Raw genomic sequence first — 16007 nt, forward strand, 5'->3', positions numbered from 1 at the left:
GATTGAAGGTGGGAGAAGGGGGCCACAGAGGATGAGATGGTTGGATGGCATCACCACCTCAATGGACCTGAGTTTGAGTAAGCTCTGGGAGTTGGTGATGGAGAGGTAGGCCTGGCATGCTGCAGTCCATAGGGTCGCAAAGAGTCAGACATGACTGAGTGACTGAACTGAGACTGATAATGAAGAAAAAACATGATCTCACTAAATACTATCTACATGAGACTCACATTAAATTTGTGTGCTCAGTTGCTAAGTTGTGTCTGACTCTTTGTGACCCCATGGACTATAGCCCACCAGGCTCCTCAGTCCATGAGATGTTCAGGCAAGAATACTGGAGTGGGTTGCCATTTCCTTCTCAAGGGATCTTCCCAACCCAAGGATCAAACCCATGTCTCCTGCATCTCCTGTATTGGCAGGCAGATTCTTTACCATTGAGCTACCTTGGAAACTCTAAATATAACAGCATAGATGGGTTGAAAGTAAGAAGATAGAAAAGATAGAGCATGTATTCATTAATTAAAAAAAACAGGAGTATCTATATTAATATAATAAGTAAACTTCAGAGCAAAGAAAATTACCAAGACAAAGAAGGGCATTACCTAATGATAAAATAATCAATCCACTAAAAAGACATAATGATCCTATATATGTAAGTATAATAGTGTTACCAGCAGAATGGCAATTTCCTCTGTTCTTGTTCTCTTGAGGGAAAGAATTCAGATGAGATACACAGAGTAGTTTTAAGTAACAAGAGTGTTATTAAGCAAAATGAAAGTAAACTCCCAAGAAAGGACGAGAGTGTGCTGTCTGGAAACCAGAAGCAGTCCCACAATGTTGGCAGGGCTGTTTTTTTTCAGAGTGGTGGAACGTCCCTTCCTGTGTCCTGCATTGTTGTTTTGACAAGTTGGCAACTTTAGTTTGTATAACTTTTTTCTTTGTGCACAGGCACTTACCCACAATCACCCAAGTGAAACCTACAGGGGCGGGGGTGCAAAAACCAAAATGCTAATTTATTACAAATTTGGCACAATGAACCTCAGGTTATTTTGTTTAGGTCTTGGTTCACTTGCACCAACTTGTGCTGGTGGGTTTTAGCTTGCTTAGTACTGATAAGGCTGGCAACTTCGTGGTCTTTGACCACAAAAAGGGAGGATCTCTGGTGTGATCTGGACACCAGTATTCAGGTGAGGGAGGGAAAGATGACCCTGTCCAGGTTAGGCCGGGGACCCACTCATGTCTGACTACCTACCTAACAAAACAACAGAGCTTCAAAATATGTGAAGCAAAATCTGACAGAGTCGTAGGGAAATTTAGGTAAAACTGTAATTATAATAATTTTATATAATTGTATTAATTTTATATAATTATAATTCTATAATTTTTGGAGAAAGAAATGGCAACCTACTCCAGTATTCTTGCCTGGAGAATCACCATGGACAGAGGATCCTGGCAGGCTACAGTCCATGGGGTCACAAAAGAGTCAGAGACAACTGAAGCAACTGAGCACACATGTATTTATAACTGGGGACTTCAACAGTCCACTCACAAAAATTGATCGAATTACTAGAGAGAAAAATGGCAAGCATGTAGAACTGAAAAACATCATCAACCAAGATTTAATAGAACACTTGACTGAGTAATAATAGAATACACATTTTTCAAGTGTCCACAGAACATTTCACATGGCCAAGATAGACCATATCTTAGGCAATTAATCATACCTCAACAAATTTAAAAGAATTGAAATCATATACAGTATGTTTTCTTATCATAACAGAATCAAACTAAAAATAATAGAAAGAAAACAGGGAAAATATCAGAATATTTATAAATTAAACAACACATGTGAGTAATTGATGGATCAAAGAGGATGTCTCAAAGAAAATTATTAAAAAAAAACAGAAAATAATGAAACTGAAAAGACAACATATCAAAATGTGTGGGATACAGTCAAAGCAGTACTGAGGGAGAAATTTATAGCACTAAATTTTACATTAGAAAAGAAAAAAGTGTCAGTTCCATAGTCTAAACAACTACTTCAGGAAACTAGAAAAGCAGGAACAAAATAAATACAAATCAGGCAGAAGGAAGGAAATAATAAAGATAAGAACAGAAATACATGAAGTTGAAAATAGGAAAAGAACAGAGAAAATCAATGACTCAAAAAAGCTAGTTATTTTGAAAAATCAATAAAATAAACTCCTAACAAGACTTACAAAGATAAAAAGTGAGAATATACAAATCACAAATATCACTAATTAAATGGACTGTCAGTACAGACCCTACAGCCATTAAAAGGATAATAAGGGAATACTATGAATAACTTTACACTCATGAAATCAACAGTTGAGATGAACCAATTCCTCAAAACGCACAAACTATTTATCACCAAGATGAAATAGACAATATGAATAGATCTGTAACCTATTAAAGAAATTGAATTTGTAATTGAAAGCTTCCCAAAACAGCAATCTTCCGGCCTAGATGGTTTCATTGGCGAATTCTACCAAACATTTAAAGAACTAATGCCAGTTTTACACAATTTCTTTTAGAGAATAAATGATTGTGGTTGTTTTAAGCCGCCTGGGCTTCCCTCATGGCTCAGTTGGTAAAGAATTTGCCTGCAGTGCAGAAGATCCGGATTCAATCTCTTGGTCGGGAAGAATCCCTGGAGAAAGGAATGACTACCCAGTCCAGTATTCTTGCCTGAGGAATCCCACGGACAGAGGAGCCTGGTGGGTTACAGTCCATGGGGTTGAAAAGAGTGCTGAGTGACTAACACTTTCACTTTCAAACTTTGACATGGATTGTTCCATAGTAATAGATAACTGAAACACCCAGTCACTTACATTCTCTTCTTGTGGTTCTTTTGTATTCTGTAACTCATGCCAGTCCAAATTGGCCCCTTCTTTATAAAAGAGCTATTATATTAATTGTAGAGAATTCGACTGGTCTGTCTGCAATTGTGCAGTCACTATACTTGTACAGTTGACCAATGCCTTACTTAGATCACTTTGCTATTCCTGTTTTGAAATGGTTTGTCCTCTAGCTCATGCAGTACAGAAACTCTTTCTAGGACACACTGAAATAAAGTAAATATATAGAATACAACCAGCTACTTGTCATCTCCATTTCCTCTATCTGTCTGCCTTAGACCTTTACTCTGCTCACAGTGGCCATAGAGCCTGCTCTGTCTATGGCAGGAAGATATTTTGGGCTGGTCATTAAGGTTTTAGAGCTGTTATTTATAATTAACATTTGTTGACATCTTATTATGTACTGGGACTATACATGTATTTTTCACTTAATTTTTTTACAGTAGCTTCAAAAGAGAAGCACACTGTTATCCACATTTTACAGGTGAGGAAACTGAGGCTTAGAGGATGTAGTAGGTTGAATAGTGTGACCCCCAAATTCATGTCCACCCAGAACTACAGAATGTGACTTAATTTGGAAATAGGGTCTTTGCAAATGTAATTAGTTTAGATGAGATCACATAAGAGTAGAATGGGCCTCTAGTCCAAGGACCCAAGTCATTATAGAAGGAGAGGGCACACAGAGACCCAGAGAGAAGAGTCCCTGTAAAAACAGAGGCAGAGATTGGAGTGATGTCAAGGAACACTAAGCATTGCCAGCAAACTCCAGTCAAGAGAGGGGCATGGGGCCATTTTTCCTCAGAGCCTTCAGAAAAGAACCAACCCATCCAACAGCTTGATTTAGGATTTGTGGCCTCCTGAATTATTAAAGAAGAAACTTGTTATTTTGAGCCACCCATTTAGTGATAATTTGTTATAGCAGCTCAGTTGCTAAGTTGTGTCCAACTCTTTTGTGACCCCATGGACTGCTGCCTTCCAGGCTCCTATGTCCATGGGATTTCCCAGGCAGGAATACTGGAGTGGGTTGCCATTTCTTAGGCCAGGGGATCTTCCCGACCCAGGGATTGATCCTGTGTCTCCTCCATTGCCAGGTGGATTCTTTACCATTGAGCCACCAGGGAAGTCCCTTGTTATAGCAGCTCTAATACAGAGGTGTTAAGTAGTTTGTCTAAGATCTCACTGTTGAAGCCATGGCTTGAAACAAGGTTTGTCTGATTCCAGAGCGACAATATTTAACAAATATACTGTCTAATTTCTCTATAGTGCCACATCAAAACATCTCCCTACTACCCAGAAATGCCTCCTTTATGATATATAGTAAGTCCCCTACACATGATCTTTCAAGTTACAAACTTTCAAAGATGCAAGCGTGTGTTTGCATGTCCAATCATGTAAGTTAGTTCGCGTGTCTGGCGTACATTGTCATGTGTATGTATCCTCTACAAGTGACTGTGCTTTTGTGTACTTTACTGTGATTGTTTGTTTGTTTTATGTATTATTTCTGTGAAATGTATTATCAACCTATTATAGTACAGTAATATTGTACGGTACTATATAGTTGATTGTGTTAGTTGGGTACCTAGGCTAGCTTTGTTGAACTTACAAATAATTGGACTTATGAAGTGCTTTCAGAATGGAGGTCTTTAAGCATTTAACATCTTCCTTGGCCCCGGGAACCTAAGTTTTGTTGCTTGACCATTTCCTGCCAACTCTATGTGAGTTACTCTAGTTTCTGTGGTTAACAACACAGATACAAGTATAGGTGTAGATGTAGATATAGATAGATATAAATAAAATTCAGTGTAAGTAAGGCTTTCTGTTATAGGTGCCTTTGTTTCCTGGGTACATGGTTTAGTGTTCTCTATATCTAACAAAAGTTCAATAATGCCTGGTAATTAATTAGAAAAGAATGAATAGATATTTTCTATTGAGGGGCTTATAATCTCATTTCAAAGATTAAGTAAATCTTTAATATCAAGCCTATGCATCTAGTTAAATAATGTGAAGAGAGCATGGAAATTAATTTTTTAATATAGTAATTAAGAGCATGGGCTTTTGAATCACTGTTTATGGGTTCAAATCCAATCTCTATCACTTCTTGGCTGTGTGTCAGTGGGCAAGTTGATTTATGTCTTTGAGCTTCATTGTCTTATTTTTCAAAATGATGATCATAATAAATACCACGAAGAGTTTTGTTAGTATTAGCTCAGTTCATGAATACAAAATGCTTAGCATGGTACTTGGCCCATACAAAGTGATCAAGCTATGATAGTTCTCAGTTTTAGATGAACATATCACAAATATACACAGCATGAACAAGACTAGGATTTTTATATTATCACATGAATATATAGAGGAACACATATATTTTAATTGTTACTAAAGGTGGATTCAATTATTTGAATGAACCTTTGGTTTTCTTCATAAAGTCCTCTATTAATGAATCCCTCTAGGTCTTGTTGTTGAGTTGCTCAGTCGTGTCCAACTCTTGTTACTCCATGGACTGTAGCCCACCAGGCTCCTTTGCCCATGGGTGTTGGGGGCCAGAGTGAGGTACTCCGCCCATGGCAAAGGTCATGAGGAAGGAGGCTCGACATACGCAAAGGCGGGATCGAGCCTCAGGAGTCCCCCTGGAAATCCTCGAGCGTCTACCCCCATAACCAGAGCCTGCCTACTTTACTACTTTGTGCTCACCTACACCTCTGACTTTACGGGGGGCTGTCCCCCACCACCTCTTTTGGAGAAGGAGTTAACTTAGAGCTCCAGTTTATAATAATTCCTGGGCGTGGTAAGAGTGTTTTAACCTACAAACTCCTCTGAAGGTTCTCTAGCCTGCCTGACAGGCTCGTCCGGCCACATGTGATTGCTCACAGCCTCCCAACCGTGAGAGGCACGAGATGCTTTAAACCTTCTAAAAACAGGTTCCTTAGAAAAGTTAGAAAACTATTAGTATAAGTATAATGGGCTGATTAGAAATTGTATTGGTGAAGGGTTTTTCATTTGTTGAGCCAATGTTTGTTGCTACGTCTCCACATCCCCTGCCCTTACACACATTAATGAATATATAGAAGAAATAAGTATTAACCTTTGATATTAATCACGTTAGACCTTAGGCTAAGTAAATTCTTTCCTTAACTAAAATCCACTACACCCTCACCCTGTAGGAATGTAACTTTATTTGGGTGGCGTCTGTTTTGAGAATAATCAGCCCTGGAGAAATAAGTGTCCTGATTGACTGACCTCTGTCACAAGGAGAGGGTCGTAAATTGTCAGCAGGCCCCCCTGGCCAGAAGATGATGTAACACCCCTAAGACCTCTGTATACATTTGTATGAAGCACCTGACTTTGATAAAAGTCAGGACTGCTGTCCCCACGTGACTTTTGTATAACATCTTAGTGTATAAAAACAGACTCTGGAAAATAAAGAATTGGGATCAGTTTCTCGAAATACTGGTCTCCCCATGTCGCTCTCTCTCTCACTCTGGCTGAGTCTCCATCTGGAGCGCGGAACCCACCATGCTTACTAATTATGCCTGGGCTTCTAAGATCCGACCGGGGAGGCCTCAGTGTCTCCTCTCCTTTGGGAGAACAGAAGGACGCCTGCGGCCTACGTAAGTGGTGCTAACTTCTTGTCTTGAAGTTTTATTGGTCTCCCGCGTAAACCAAGCTACTCAGCCTCTTTTCTCCACTGAATTTTCCTACTGAGCTATCCTTATTCTATTACTCTTTATATCTTTAATTAATATCTAATTGAAGCTATTGTATCCTGATCCTCGCCTACGCCGTCTCTCCTTCGAATACCCTGGATCAGCCGGGGCTGGTCCCCGGCACATGGGATTTCCCAGGCAAGGATATTGGAGTGGGTGGCCATTTCCCTCTCCAAGAGTCATTTAATATAGCTAATTCCAAAAGAAAGTCCAAGAATTGCCATTGCTGCCAAGACTTTGGGACAGAGGAGGTAAGCACTCTCCTCATGGAAAGCTTCCTTAACCACCTAGACACCCGTGGATGTCGCACACCTTCTACTACTACACTGCCTACACAGAGTAGATGGTATTTCAATGTGTCCATGGTTTTAACTGAATTTTTATTAATACCAATCTTTCAGAAAAGTCTTGGTTGGAGATTGCTAGCAGCCACATACCTAAACATTTCTCGGTGGGGAAGAGCTGGGTGACATCACTTAACTGGAAGATACGAGGGATCTGGCTGTGACTGTGTTTTCAGAAGGCTTGGCAGCTCATCCGTTTCTGGGCCTTCTAGCTTAAGCAAATGCCTGGAATTCTGATGCTCTGAATGCAAACTTCCTGGCCAGCCAGTTGCTCCATTGCAGGCCCAGATAAATCTCTAGAGCTCTGTTCCCCTTCCTGCAAAATAACATTCTCCTCCCTCACCTCTCATTTCTCTTGCTGCGTGGAAAATGTGATATCTTTATGGCCCTTAGTGGCAATGCATGATTTAGAATAGCTAAGTAAAGAGAGCTATAAACAATGGTTGGGATGCAGTACGTTCGCCACCTTCTAATTTATTTCCTCTCCATCTGACTTCAGATGAGAAAAGAAAAGTTGCTGTTTATTTACAGGAACAATATTTTTATTGCTCAGCTCTATCAAGTTAGGTTTTGAGTCTGTTTAACATAAATTTCTTAAAGTTAAACCCCAATTCTATCTACATTTTTCTAAGGTAGAATTATAAATTAAGTGAAAGTTGGGTCAGGTAAATAGTTCAGTCGAATCATCTATATGGTTTCTTCTGTTAAGGTCTTGGGTCCAGCTGGGCTGAACATACCCAGAGGAAGGTGGGTAGGCCCTCTCTCCTGTCCCACAGACTCCAATAAACAGGGTTGTGTTGACCTTCCCACCTCTTTATATTATGGAATGCTTCTTCTTTTAGACTTCTCCTTCTCACCACTATTATGCATGTCTAGCCTACTGTCTTGGTTTATATTGTCTTCCACCACACCCAAAAGCAGACCCTGATTGGATAAACAACCAGGTCTTACTGTATGGCACAGGGAACTATATTCAAGATCCTGGGATACAAGGTAATGGAAAAGAATATAAAGAAAGAGTATATGATGTGTATGGGCTTCCCTGGTGTCTCAGTGGTAAAGAATCCACCTGCCAATGCAGGAGCTGGAGGTCATTGCTGTGGCTATGGGTAAGAGCGTCAAAAGTTGAAACCAGGAGAGGAGATAGGGCCAAATCTTGAGGCTTTGGAAGTATAGCTAAGGGATTTGGACTATACACTATATTTAATGATGAGGCACAGATTTTTTTTTTTTAATTATTTATTTATTTTTGGCTGTGTCAGGTTCTAGTTGTGGTATGCAGAATCTTTTGTTGCAGCATGCAGGCTTTAGTTGACCCAACCAGGAGTCAAACCCACATCCCCTTCAAGGCAGATTCTTAACCACTGGACCACCAGGGAGGTTCCCAGATTTTAAAGTAGTATAATTAGATAGGCATTGGAGATAGATAACCCTGGAGCCATATGGTGGGAATAGTAGTGTATGTGTTTGTGTGTATATGTGTGTGTGTATAAGCCTCCAGGAGATTCTGATGTGGCTCCTCGCTTGACATCAATTGTTACACAGGATGAAGGGGAGAGAAAGAGCTGTTGAGAGGGAGGAAGCAGTGAGGAGCTGTGATGGTCAGCTTTATGTATCAACTTGATTAGGCTATAGTCCCCAGTGATTTTCTAGACATGATTAACATCTCTAATCAATTAACTTTAAGTAGAGGAGATGATTTTAGGTGATCTGGGTGGGCCTGGCTTAATCAGTTGAAAGGCCTTAAGGGGCAAACTGAGTTATTCATAAAGAAGAAGAAATTCTGCCTGTGAATGGCAGCAGATGCTCACCACCTAAGGGTTGCAGCCTACTGGCCTGCCCTTTGTATTTTAGATTTGTCAGTTTCCCACAATCAGCACATCTCTCTCCTATTAGTTCTGTTTCTCTGTCAGAACCCTGACTGACACAAGTGCGGTTGACAAAGTTCAGATTAAAGACAATGAAAGACATCCCTTATTGGGATCATGGGAACTGAGATGGAAATTGTATTTTAAGAGGCATTTCTGAAATGAAATCAATGGGGGTTAGAGATGAGACTTAAAGTAGGGGTGAGAAATAGAAAAAAAGTAAAGTGAGACTTATCATCCTAGAAATTGCATGGATGGTTGTGTTGTGGATGGAGATTAAGAACTCAGGAATGATAAAATGTTTGGGGATGGAAAAAGCCAGTTATTTTAGGACTCCGCATTGCTGTGTGTCCAGCTGGCATTTGAAAATGAGTTTGATTCTCAGGGGGACGTCTGCATGCAGAGAAGAATCTGAATATTCACTTGATTCTGGAAAAATGTTTTTCTCTCTTCATTTAATTATGCCCATTTCCTTTTAGTCCAGTTCTATTTGTTCATCTTTGTTTTTTCATAACATGTGTATATGCCTTGTCACTTAGTTGTGTCCAACCCTTTGCAACCCCATGGGCTGTAGCCCAGCAGGCTCCTCTGTCTGTGGGATTTCCCAGGCAAGAATACTGGAGTGACTTGCCATTTCCTTCTTCAGGGGATCTTCCTGACCCAGGGATCAAACCTGAGTCCCCTATGTCTCCTGCACTGTAGGCGGATTCTTTGCCCACTGAACCATTAACCCAAATATGACCTTCTTCAAATTTCTAGTGATTCTTGGATGTCAGTTCATATTTAGCCTGATGCTGTATCCACTACCTATGCTCTTGTGCAAATGTGTTGCTGCTGCTAAGTCACTTCAGTTGTGTCTGACTTTGTGCAACCCCAGAGATGGCAGCCCACCAGGCTCCCCTGTCGCTGGGATTCTCCAGGCAAGAACACTGGAGTGGTTGCCATTTCCTTCTCCAAGGCATGAAAGTGAAAAGTGAAGTCGCTCAGTCTTGTCCGACCCTCAGCAACTCCATGGACTGCAGCCCACCAGGCTCCTCCGTCCATGGGATTTTCCAGGAAAGAGTACTGGAGTGGGGTGCCATTGCCTTCTCTGACAAATGTGTTAAGGAAATCTAACTCAGAATTGGAGGTTGTAAGCCATGAAGGGAAGGTTCTCATGTATGTACTATTCAAAAAAACTTGCATAGTCCTGCAGGAATAAGGGAGATTTTCTCTTGGCAGCCAACAGCAAGGTAATCTTGCCTGCAGCCAATGAGAAACCATCACTACTTCAAACTCTCATTTTCCTCCAATGAACTTTTGTTCAAAACAACCCCTCCCAACTTCCTCCTTTCCTCTGTAGAAGAACACTGTCCTCTGTTCTCTGGGCTTGCCTATCATTTGCCATAGTTTGGTTGCCCCCAGTTGCAATTCTTATGCTATTCCCAAACAAACTTGGTTTTGCTGGCCAAATCACTTACCTTTTTCTTTTAAAAGATTGACGCCCTACATAACAATGGGGGGCAGGTAGTGAAAACCCACTGACAGTGTGTACCTAAGACAATTCTCTAATGAAGTACCTTAGAGCGTTTTTCAGTCTTAAAATTAGTTAACGCTCATCTTAAACCCTTGAAGATAGTTACATAGGCTTCCCTGGTGGCTCAGTTGGTAAAGAATCTGCCTGCAATGCAGGAGACCTGGGTTTGATCCCTGGGTCAGGAAGATCCCCTGGAGAAGAAAATGGCACCTTACTCCAGTGTTCTTGCCTGGGAAATCCCATGGACAGAGGAACCTGGCAGGCTACAGTCCGTGGGGTTGCAAAAGTCAGACACAGCAACTAAACCTACCTATATACTTGCACTGATACTTTAAGTTTCTGGTTCCCAGTTATTTTTTCCATAAACAAATTTTATCAGTTTTCCATGTTCCAGGGTTTCAGAATTTTTAGTTCACTTCCAGTTTCCTCTCTTGACTTCCTTTCTTGTGTTCCAATTTCACTGTTTTATGTTTTCAAAAAATCACATTTTCCTGCCTTTGGGGACCTTGGCAGAACAGTGTCATGGATATTCTGCACTTGAGTCTTTAGATCCATGCTTCCTCTCTTCTGCTCTCTTCCCCAGGAACTGAGTTGTATGAGCTGCAACAATGCACCCTTTTGCCTATGTTCTGGTTGATTTTGGCCAACAGCAAGCACTTGCAAGAGAACAGAGGGCAGGAAGAGAATGAGAGAGGTTAGGATATTTATACCCAGAGTTACCTCCCTGTCAAGGTCAAAGTTTGGTAAGGTTCCATTTCTCTGCTGATAGCCATGGCTCCTACCCATTGATCCTCTCCTATAGCCACAGGTCTTCCCAGGTTCTGGTAACTGCTCCCTCCTCTTGCTCATTCAGCTCTGGGGATCACAGGAGTGCTTGGAGTGCTTCATCATTTCCTGTTGCATTCTCTTAATTCTGCCCAACCTTGTAAACAGTTCCTTAATTAAAAATTTTAAAATCATGCGAATACCCTTTAATTCCTGTCAGCATCCAGACCCACTTAGGAGTGGAGGAAGAGGCTTGAATTAGAAGCTCAGTGAATGAGATTAGGGATTCATTTGAGTAAAGAGGTCTTCAACACCTATTTTTGAACTTCAAATGGCCAATTCTTCCGTTTGTTTTTTGTTGCAGCGCAATTTAGAAGTTAAGACTCCGACCCTGGAGTCAGATCGCTTGGGTCTGAATACCAGTCCCACAATTGCTAGCTGTTCATCCTTGAAATTTTACCTGACCATTTTGAACTTCAGTTTCTTTATTCATAAAATAGAGATCATAATAATATCTGCCTCACTGGGGCTGTTTTGAAGATTAAATGAGTTGGTTAACTGCTCACAGTAGCTCAACAAGGACTACGTTATATGTTATATATGTTACTAAGCTAAGGAATATGTTAGCTGCTACAATTATAGTAGTTATCAGTATTATTATCCTTTTTTCTTGTTCCCTTATCCAAACACATGAGAGGCAGCATGACTCAACACTACTTTTAGAGCTAGAAAGACAACTTTACAACAGGCTGCTTCTCCAAGTCCCCTGTGCAAGATTATTTAGCAGAACAAAGAGAAACTGAACACTTGAATCAGTTCTGAAGTTCCCACATAATTTCCATTTTTTGGACCCAGTACATTAGTGTTCTTGTCAGGGTTCTTGTATCTTCTCTCCTCTTTCTCCTTTCCAACCCTCATAATTTAGAGGACTGAATCATGCTCTCTATCTTAGGAGAGTGAAACACTATTTCCGTTGCTGAAACTTGAGTGCACGGGTCAGGGAGTGTTTTAACCTCTGTCCTCTGGTGTCCTGCCTGTTTGCCAAGCCCATTCTCTCCTCAGTGTATTTGGTCTCATGTTGGACTTCCCAGATAGCACTGGTGGTAAAGAATCCACTTGCATTGTTGGAGATGCAAGAGATGTGGGTTCGATCCCTGGGTGGGGAAGATCCCCTGGAGGGGGGCATGGCAACCCACTCCAGTATTCTTGCTTGGAGAATTCCATGGACAGAGGAGCCTGGAGGGCTACAGTCCATGGGGTCACGAAGAGTCAGACATGACTGAGCATGCACACACACGCGCGCGTGCACACACACACACTGATTGAGATGGAAAATGTAGAGGTTTTACATTTTTCAGATCTGTAGCTAACGTACACCGGAGACTCTACAAACAAGAAATGATACAGTGTGATTCCTAGTTACTACTCAGTGATGTTAATGGAATAATCCTGCTTGTCATAGACAGGGTTCTTTTAGTTGTAAGAAACAGAAACCCACACAAACTAGTTTATGCCAAAAAGAGGAATTTTTTACAAGAATACAAGGATAACCACAGAACGTAAATGCAGGGAGTGGAGCTAAGCCTCTGTGAGTTGGAACTATGAGTTAAAAGTTCAAACAGTAATTTGAGGTTGTCTGTCTGTCATACTTTTTGATCTCTCCCACTGTGGCTTCCCCACTCTTGATTATTTGAAGGCTGGCTTCTCCCCATGAGTGGTAGGTAATGACTGCCCTGCTTTTTTCACATTTGTCTGTTCTTTCTTCCAGTATCAAGAGACTGACCAGATATAAAGAATCTCACCTGTACATTCCAAGGAGAAAGACTGTGACTGGTCCAGCTTGGAGGCAGAGTCTGCCCTGGATCCAATCAGCTGTGTGACCTGAGACTCAGGGTTCCATAATACAGACATGGTTGCCAGGGCCCCATCCCTATGGGTGACAAAAACAGTTCTCAGAAAAACAGGCCTATTTGGGGATAGATAGATATCCTTAAATGTGTTTCTTACACCTTTGTTTTCCTCTTTTCACTGTCTCTTCATATTCTCCCATGGTAGAAATAAAATTTTTATTTGATTAAAAAAAAATAGGGAACCCTTTTCACTCTTTTAACAATTTTTTCATACAATTACTGGAGAAGGCAATGGCACCCCACTCCAGGACTCTTGCCTGGAAAATCCCATGGATGGAGGAGCCTGGTAGGCTGCAGTCCATGGGGTCATGAAGAGTCGGACATGACTGAGCGACTTAGCAGCAGCAGCAGCCATACAATTACCTTAACTGAACTTGACTCAGAAATTAGATCTTAACTTATAAAAGACCAGGATGTTGGAAATTTCTATAACTAAAAATTCTAGACATGAATGGTTCCTGGTAATTTAAAGCCAAATTTTGTGGTAAGAAGTTTGGGCATTTAGTATATATTGCAAATACCCTTATACTTTGTGAAGAGTCAAATTATCTTCTTTGTTTTTATTATCTGTCTGAAAGACCAGCTTCAGAGGATGTTTGGGGAATTATTTAATGTCCTGTGGTCTGAAGTGAAAGCCCAGGCTCCAATTTTGGATTATAGGTATTTCCTTAGTCTAGGATATTGTAACCTATTAATAAACAGATTGTACTTTGTTCTTGTGAGTCAGCGTCAGGAGTACAGCCTGGCTACAGGAATAAAATGAGAATTTCTCAGCATTCACGGCAGTGGCAACAGCAGCAGCAAAGGAAAATGCTTAAACAATGCTTTGAATGCTCAGCAGTATCTTACAGGTGTCACCCATCTCTTTATGTGTGTGTGAGCAAATGGGTGATGGCCACTGAGTAGAATCTTGGTGATTTTGAGATTCATGTGTTGGTAAGGACCTTGGGAGAATGTTTGGAATAGTCTCAAGAGAAATGACACAGGTTTTCAGTTTGGCCTATTTTCACTTTGTGTTTCTAAAGAACATTGTGCCCTTGTTATGTTGCTCAGTGTCAAGCCTGGAGCATCAATGCAGTCGTGGCAGGGTAATTTCTTCCAGACGACTGAAAACCAAGGTGTAGAGTATAGGTAGAACATGCGCTCCATTGCCTTACAGTAGTTAACTGGCTATCAGGGCAGGCTGCTTAAACATTTTGGACAGAAAGACAAAGAAACTGATGAGAGCTCTCCATGGGGAACGTTTCAGTTTAGAAGTTTCTTGTTCACAAGGCTCATCTGTTGTCTAACAAATAACACCCAACAGCATTTAGATACTATGCACTCAAAGGACATTTCTGTTTCTGTCTTTCTTATTTGTTTTCATTGTTGAAATAGCAGGCTTTGAAAATATCATTAATGTCAGAGACATATACCTTGACCTTCACCAATGGTTACTGGTCACCCATAGGAAAAGCAGACAGTACAGTGAGCAAGGGCTAAATCCAAAGCAGGATTTTAATTTACCATTTCTGGAGCACAGTATGAAATGGACGCCATCATAAGAGGTAGGAGTCAGTGTGATTACTGCTTAATGAGTTTAACCATATGTATCTTCCTAGTGATCAAGCAAAAAAGTCATCACCCAAGACATTTAAAATGTCATAAATAAAAACAGTAAAGTCAAGAAATAGTCTTTTCCCAGTAATTCTCCAACACTACCTTTTTTTCTTCACCGTGGTTGAGTAGGGGAGTGGTGTTTCTGAGATTGCTTTACTCATTCTTTAAATAAATGTTTATTGACCAGTCTGGTGGCTCAGACAGTAAAGAATCTGTGTGCAATGCAGGAGACCCGGGTTTAATCCCTGGGTCAGGAAGATCCCCTGGAGAAAGAAATGGCTACCCATTCTAATATTCTTGCCTGGAGAATCCCATGGACAGAGGAGCCTGGAAGGGCACAGTCCATTAGGTCTCAAAGAGTCAGACATGACTGAGTGACTAACTTTCATTTTCTTTCCTTTTCACTACACACAAAATATTATTCTAGGACTTATGTAAATGACAACAGAACATGGATAAATATGAAAAAGGGACAAACAGCACATGTAAAGTGGTGAGCACAGATTCTTATTTCTCCCTGCCTTTGCCTTGTGCTGATTCTTTTTCTTCATTGATCTGAAAGGATATACTTGTGACAGCTTGTGACATGCCTCCTAATCCCCTTGTTATTTCTTTGGCAAAGAAGCTCTTAGAACTTGTACTTAGGGGAGAGTGGTGGGAGCCTCCTCACCAGGAACATTCCCCTAAGGCCTCAGGGTAACTGAATGAGAAGTACCACTTTAGTCCAAGAAGCATTTGAATTGATTTTCGTGTGCCTGCACCAACTTCAGTAATATACCATTCTCTAGAGTGCAGTCTTTTGGGAAACTCAACCATGGTGGTTGCCATGGTGGGCAGATTTCACTTCAGGAACAAAGCTCTTACTCCCCCAGCTATTGGAAATGTTGCCTGTAGGACAATCTTCAGCTCTCTCTCTGGAGATTGCCTCCAACTGAAGAAAACTGCCTTGTTCAAGATCTTCTCTCCCTCCACATGTAGTCTGAAGGTTCAGCCCCCCTCGTCCTAACATGAGACAGCATGGAAGGCTACCCCAGCTCCACAGATACCTGTGGGACTGGCTGAACCTTTGATGAATTGGCAGCACAGCCCAGTTTCTCCTTCTGCCTGACTCCAGATTTCTTCCCCTCCCTTTCACAAGATGAACTTCTAAAATACTCCATAATAAAGGTCTTGGCATGCTAATTTCTGTCTCAAATTCTGTGCTCTGGAAACCCAAACTGTGACATTAATACTTCTGCACATAGCCTGAACTTAGAAATAGGTAAGAAAGGAACACGAGAAACTTGATATCTTGATATCATGAGTAACATGATAATTACATCATGAATCTCTTACATAAAAAACTTGAGGACCATGCAGGACAAAATAGGGAAAGAGATAGGTGAGCAAAGTATTCTTTGTTCCTGTATGCCCTTGGTGAGT

The sequence above is a fragment of the Bos grunniens genome, chromosome X (genome assembly GCF_055505025.1).
Source record: "Bos grunniens cultivar Pamir isolate PY7600 chromosome X, Bosgru_T2T1.0, whole genome shotgun sequence".
Lineage (NCBI taxonomy): Eukaryota > Metazoa > Chordata > Mammalia > Artiodactyla > Bovidae > Bos > Bos grunniens.